Below are 7,659 nucleotides of genomic sequence, written 5' to 3'. Positions count from 1 at the left end.
TCTTAGTGCTTCTCCTGTAATCGAACCTTTTGCTTCTCCTCCTGTAATCGAACTTTTTGCTTTCTCCCGGAATCGAACCTTTTGCTTCTCCTCCCGTAATCGAACCTTTTGCTTCTCCTCCCGTAATCGAACCTTTTGCTTCTCCTCCTGTAGTCAAACCTGTTGCTTGTTCTCCTGTAATCGAACCCATTGCTGATCCTTCTGTAATCAAACCCGCTGCTCCTGCTCCTCCCGTAAGTGAGCTTATTGCACCTCCTCCCCCTCCCGTAATTGAGCTTATTGCACCTCCTCCCCCTCCCGTAATTGAGCCCATTGCTCCTCCTCCCCTTTCCTCTTCATTGGCATCCATCTCTTCCTCCCCTGCTGTTGAGTCTGCTGCTCTTCCAATGGAAGCTTTCTCCCTGCAGCCTGCAGTCAAACCCATCGCTCCGCCTCCTCCCCCAGCTGAATTCATTGCTCCTCCCCCTTGTGAACCCATTGCCCCTCCTCCTCAGCCCCCAGTGGAAGCTTTTGCTCCTCCTCCTGCCCCAGAACCAGTGGAAGTTGTTGGCCCCCCTCTTCCTCCTCCCACCCTAGAGCCAGAACCAGTGGCTGCAGCAGCACATGCAGGTGAGTTCTACTATAGCGTACAGACATAAGGGTCTCCTTAATGTGTTTACAAACATTGCCGCACAAGGGCGACGCGCGCCAGTTGGTGGCAGAACAAGGGGGAGTTGTTATAGAACGGCAGCAAAATAACTCTTTACATATTGCTTGAGTGCATTTCACACTACTTTTGGATTATAATTGGATTTTAAGGCTTGTATGAATGTCCTGCTTACTATGTTTGTCATCATCGCAAATCAACTGCATTATACTTAAAAAACACTTCAACTTCAACCAGTAAAATGGCTATTTGGCTAGCTTTTGCTACATCCTATATCAATGAGTGTTAACATTCTAACTAACAACTGCTGCYTKCAAKATAATTATTTTGTAAAGATCACAACCAAATATAATCTTAGTGACAGTTCAAGCAATAATCAAAACATCTTTTCAAWTTTTTTTGGTTTAGAAGTAATAAAAATMMAAATCTAGGCTATGTTGAATGTGCYCAGATTTCGACGGCTTTCTTACTGCTGCCAAGAGTTGCGCTCATCTTTGCGTGACGTCAGTGTGTCGTGTACTGAAAAAGGGTCTATAGTGTACAGCCATAAGGGTCTCGGTGGCACCATGCTTACATGACATGCATGCATTCATTCACACCACTCAAACTGTCAATGAGACTGTCAGTTAATTTACTGGTTCAGTTGGATTATTGCACTGTGTGCTGGTATTTGACCACCTCGTAACTAATTCAGAGGTGGTCAATCGTACTGCTGCCTCCACTTCCTCTGAAATGAGCTAAAGCAATTTGGCTTAAATTGACATGTTCACACAGCAGGTCACAGTCATGGCCCCAGGCATCACACTGTTCAGTGGGTTAGAAGTCCAGCTTTTGGGATCTGTACTCAGTGATCATTTGGGAATCTTGACCTTACTTTTAAGTCAGCCCACGCATACAGCACAAATGTTCTCTCCCCTCTGATTGTAATTAGTCTTCGTTCTCAGGATTCCTCTCACAGTGGCCTCTGGTATTATGATTCATTGGCATCGCCAAAGCGCTAATGAAACGATTAATTCTTACTTGTAATAAAGTTAATGAATTYATGCCGCAKTTAAGCCKATTTCCTATATTTTAGCCCACTAGGCAGCTGAAACCARTGCCCCTTTTTCCTCCTCTGTTTTGTGGAAATCCTTTAATATTTTTTGACTGTTTTCCACTGTTAAATGTGATGCATTTTTTCCCTCCACTAGCCCATTTGCTTAGGGCTGCTTTGCATCTTGCGTGTTAAGGGTCACCTTACACTGGTATCGGAGTGTATCAGGTCTTCGCCATAGGGAAAGACTGTTGAAGGTAAGGCAGGAAACGATAGGGATGTGGGAGGTTCCATTACAGATGATGACAACGGTGGGCGAAGAGGTTCCCCATCCTTGACGGCACACAATGGGTGTGATAATTAAAAGTGGGCATCTTAAAGGCACGCTGCACTGCTCTGGTGATTAAAACGACACCTCCTCAGTTTCACACAAATCCAGCGGGCATCATATGAAAAGGCTGTGGGTGTGCGTCGCTGCTTAAGTGTTCATCTGGAATAGAAAATCTCCCTAGAAAAACTCCCAAGCCACTTATCAACTGTCAGTCATGCTGTACTGTAAGTTAACGCTATCAGGTCTTTCTTAATATGCTGTTTGGGCTGTCTACTTGAAGACATTGTTAATACAATTGGTCTTGTAACGCGATGCTATTCAACACGTTCTTAACAAAAACACTTTTGTATAAACTGTTTTCATTAGCGCCCGGCTATTCACGCAATCGCTCTCCGTTTTTCTTTCTGTCAAAAAATCACTCCCTCTGTCCACGTTAATTGCTTTGCAGATTAAAAGATAAACACGGCAATGTCTCACTACATTTTTTATCAGGGATTTGTATGAACAGTTTTTTTGGGGGATTGTGTATTATTGAAAAAACGTGTCAGCTAGTTCCACTTAAAAAGCTACTTTTTAAGAATTGTCTTTAGTGTCTTTGCAAAAGGTAATACTCTTTTTTTTTTTCTATTTACATTTTTGCTCCTTTTCGTTCAGTAAAGGACCCTTGTTTATAGTACTAATAGATGAGAGGTCTATTATGCTTGCGTGTCATTTTCCCCCTATTCGTCATCATATTAAGATCACTTTATTGGTTAATTGCACAGAAGGTCCAACTGAAATCTGACTTCTGCTTTTTAAGACACACACATGCATACATACCAATACAGGTCTTGGAGAGTGCGGTAGGATGCCACCCTGGACACGCAGGGAGCTCTTGTTAGGGGGGTTAAGTGCCTTGCTCAAGGGCACAATGGCAGGAAATGGCATGTAGAATTTGATACCAGCAACCCTCCGGTTGCCAACTCAGTCCCGACAGATTTTTCCAGTTGGACCCGGGATTCTAACGTTCAAACTTTTGGTTGCTGGCTCGCCACCCTAACCACTAGACTACCTGCCGCCCCAGTACAGTATGTATACGTATGTCCAGACTTGACAGTTGAGATGAGGCAAAGGTCACCAGGGAGCTCTAGCGAAGCTAGCCTAATTGCAGGTAGTGTTTTTGGCAGTGTAGTGTAGTTTTGTTTTTAACCGTTGATTGAGCTCCACATCTTTCGCTACGGGTCATGGTTGACCACGTGTCTTTTTGAATTTAGGTGAAATAACAGACCCAGACTCATCAATAAGTCACTGTAACCAAGTACAAATCAAGTTGTACGTTTTGGTGCATGAGTAAGTTCAGTATTCTCTCCTAACTTACCTAAGAGCTGCATATTAATTTCCACACAGGTTACCATTGCAATCAGAGTGAGAGTTGTGTTCTGTTCCTGCCCATGTCACCAGACAGTAATAATACTCACATCTGACTAATGAGCTTTGAGTTGGAGGATAAAGATTTCTCTCTCTCCTCTTCCTTCCCTCAGTATGGGTGGTAGAAAGTACAATATTTTTTTTTACGTCAGTGGTTCGTCAGGTGCATGGTGGTTTGGTTACTAGATGACTGCAGTACACAGGTGGAGCTTTTCTAGTGCTATAACCTTCATTCGTTGTGTTCTTGTGACGGCTTCAAATTATTCTCTCAACATGGATGGCCTATAAGCACAGTGATGTAAGTCGACATTGGAAGAAAGGTTACATGTTTTCAAGGTTGTCCCATGTTCATTATACACTTAGTGCACAAAACATTAGGAACACCTTCCTAATATTGAGTTCCACCCGCATTTGCCCTCAGAACAGCCTCAATTTGTCGGGCATAGACTACAAGGTGTCAAAGCGTTCCACAGGGATGCTGGCCCATCTTGACTCCGATGCTTCCTACAGTTGTGTGAGATTGTCTGGATGTCCTTTGGGTGGTGGGCCATTCTTGATCCACAAGGGAAARTGTTGGCCGTGACGAACCCAGCGTTGCGGTTGTTGACACATTCAAACCAGTGCGCCTGGCACCTACTACCATACCCCGTTCCAAGACCACTTAAATCTTTGGTCTTGACCATTCACCCTCTGAATGGCACACAATCCATGTTCTTTGTCTCCTCCCCTTCATCTACACTGATTGAAGTGGATTTAACAGGTGACATCAATAAGGTGTCATAGCTTTCAACTGGTCTGTCATGGAAAGASGTGTTCCTAATGTTTTATACACTGTTTAAATGCACTCAACAGGAAAAAGTCAACTTGGCGTATCGATCGCGTCTTATCTTTTTGGAAAAACTCTGCTGTCTTGCAATTCTGCAAGTCTTGTTAATTAAARAGTCACCAAGGCTCGAGCCCAATACCACATTTTTCATAAAGGTTGCAATTTAATGAGGGGAGGGGGGGGGTGTGTTGATTGTGTGCCCACGAGTGGTGGTATGGAGTTAGACCTCTTGGCTGTCTCTAAATCACGGCCTAGTCGCGTGTGTGCTGATTACAGTATGGTCAAGGTTGAGCCTCCTACACCGCTCTATGCAGGCTATAAATATTCATACTCCTGCGCCCACACACTGGCTAGCCCGGCTTAATAGCCTGCTTAAAGATGACTAGGGAGAGAGAGGTGTAAGATGAGTGGAGCGGTATAAAACACCTGCCAACGCATAATTATCCCTCTAAAATGGCTTCCCTGGTCTTCATCATCAAATGGGAAGTGATCAGTTATTCTTGTGATTAAATTACAGGCGAAGGTGGGGGAGCAAATCGGTGAAATGAAAAGATGTAKGTTTTTGCACGAGACAGCGGCTACYAGGGTAGMTTTTCTTTTTGAAGGTGTTGGAAACAGTGCGTCTGCAGCGTGGTGGTGAGTGTGAGGCGTGCAGAAGTGGTAATGTTGCAGATTATGCCCTCTATGCGGGTCACAGGGTTAATGAAACGTCTGATGAGAAATGCAGTTTGCCTCCCGTCTATCTGCCAAGAAAGAGCTCCTTTCTAGATGTTTTTTCTCACTGGGGTTTAGGGGGTGAGGGGGAAGAAAAATCTCAAAGATGAGTTTTTAATCTCTTTAACATTTCCATGTTCTACTCAGGATTGACACGGGGGCTCTGTTGATCTGGAATTGTTTATGACCCCTGCCTAGCCGATGGAGTGCCCGAAGGACCCTTGACATGTTTATCCTATCAGAACCCATTCTACGGCTGACTCCCTTTTCCTCGGAGTAGGGAAGTACGGGGAGAACATGGAGTATAATGATGATGATGATGATGATGAGGAGGAGGGCTGTAATTGCAGACCTACGCAGTTTGGTCCATAGTCTTCACAAAATGGTGTAAGACCACCAGAATTGTTGAATCAGGCCAAACGCTACATACATTATCATTGGATGTTAAGTGTAGTCTGGAGAGGCTGTAAAATGGATTCCAGTCAAGACCGATTTTCTTGATTCACACAAGGTTTATTTTTCTCATGGGTAGTTGCTTCCCAACACTTCTCTCAGCCTGCTTTAAGATAATGTTGTTTGCCTGTAACAGCAGTTTCGCTCTACCGGTAAGTGTTTCTCGATTGGATTCTGGGTGACAGTTGTGCTGGGCGCCACTCTCTCTTCAGGATCATTGCAGTCATGTTGTTACCATGTTTCAACTTTCTCCGACTGATTTAGCGTCATCACAATCAAATTATATTTTATTGGTAATATACATATTTAGCAGAGATGTTATTGTGCTGTGTAGTGAAATGCTTGTGTTCCAAGCTACAACAATGCAGTATTACCTAAACGAAACACACATACTGAACAAGAAGGAATTAAGAAATATATGAATACTGGCAGTACGGCGAAATGCTGTGAGTGGCATGACTTAACATAGCATAGATAGAATACATAGTATAGACATATGAGATGATTAAAACAGAAATGTAAAACAAGAGACTTATTGTTCACAGTTTTATTAGTGACACCAGTGACTATTCTTATCCTATATTGGATAAGGGGCAGTAGGCCCTCTAAGTTGTGCAGGGGTTGAGGGTAAGCAAGTTAGCATGGCATTGAGATGATTTTGAAACTAACAGCTTCTGTTCTCCCAGTCCCGGAGCTTTTGATCGACATCCCGTGTAGCTGAGAGGAGTCTCGGCGCTTCTGGATGAGGTGAGGCCCTGGCTCGGGTGGTTGCATGTCCTTGATGATCTTTTCGCCTTCCTGTGACATTGGCGTGACTTGTAGGGTGCTCCTGGAGGGCAGTAGCTTTTGCCCACGGTGCGATCCGTGTTAGGGAAGACACATGGTATCCCCCTCACTCGTGGTCACCTCTAGAGAGCCTGCAGTTGACCTTAATGTTCTAGATGGTCAGTGCATGTGTTTTGTATTTATCTTTATGTTTCACTTTATGGTTAACCATATAGGTAGGCGTAGTTTGAGGCAACAGAGCATTCTCAATATTGCATACTGCCGACCTGGCAATGATGGTCACAATTAGCATGCAGTGTGAACAGACCAAACAGAGTTAACATGGAGACATAAAAACAAGTCCAAGTACACGGGTGGTAGAAAACAAAAAGAGAATCGCTCATTCAATGTACTCATCTGCTGATGCAAAAGGCATGAAGGGTAGGCAATAATCGAATAAATTACTTAATTGTCAGAGCAAGATTAACACAGGAGCTGATAAATCATCAGTGGGTCGGATTTTGCAATGTGCAAGCAAGAGATACTCGGGTGTTGCAAAGAGAGTTTAAAGTAAATAAAGTAAAAGCAGTATGGGGGGTGAGGTAGGTCAATTGGGGTGGGTAGTTACTAGATGACTATTGATACAAGCTAGCAGCGATTACGTTAGCTGTTCTCGGATAGCAAGAATTTTTAATAGTTGTTGAGGGAGATACAATTAAGTCTTCCACTTTTTCAGAGTATTTTTTTGTCAATTACGTTGGTAGATTCTTCAGCAGTCAGAGAAACTGGAAGGTAAAGGCCGTGATCCAACTGAGGTTCCTTGGCATTTAAGGGATGAGGTCAGTGAGATCACACTCCTGCTTTGGAGCCGCGTGTTGCGGGTGGGGTGTCAGACTATCGTGACCAGTGAACTGAAGCTAAGGCGGGCCTATACATATCCTAGATACGCCCTTGTAAGAACTTGATCTGAGAACGGCCAATGTGGAGTCCTTAGATCAGAACGAACTTCATGTAGCGAGGGCCAGCCGACAGGGCATCAGGTCGCCTTTTAAGTGGTGGGGATCGTATAAGGTGACATTTTTTACAGTTTTTAACAAAACGAATGGCAACTGTGAATAAACTGCAATCCACGTTTTGCTTCTGAGGTAGAGTATTTGGAAGAGCTATTTTTGTAGTTTGATTACTTATGTCGCCCGAAAGTCGAGGATTTGGTAGGTATGTCAGTTTTTTACTAGGGGTTATTTATTGTTTTGGCGAGCGTGAGTGGGAGAGTTCTTTGCTCTGCGGAATTAGAAAGCCTCGCATTCTCTGCTTGATTTTGGAATTTCGGGATGTATTGGATTATGAGTCATTGGAAGGAGAGTTTTGGCAGTCTAGCCAGGGTACACCTAGGTCATCTTGGTATAAAGATGTCACACTCATTCTAGGTCGAACCTGTCACAGGGTGGTGATGCCTTAAGTCGGGCGATGCGGGTTGCTAGGCA

The sequence above is a fragment of the Salvelinus sp. IW2-2015 genome, unplaced genomic scaffold, assembly GCF_002910315.2.
Source record: "Salvelinus sp. IW2-2015 unplaced genomic scaffold, ASM291031v2 Un_scaffold6851, whole genome shotgun sequence".
Lineage (NCBI taxonomy): Eukaryota > Metazoa > Chordata > Actinopteri > Salmoniformes > Salmonidae > Salvelinus > Salvelinus sp. IW2-2015.
Note: the sequence above shows the minus strand (reverse complement) of the source record.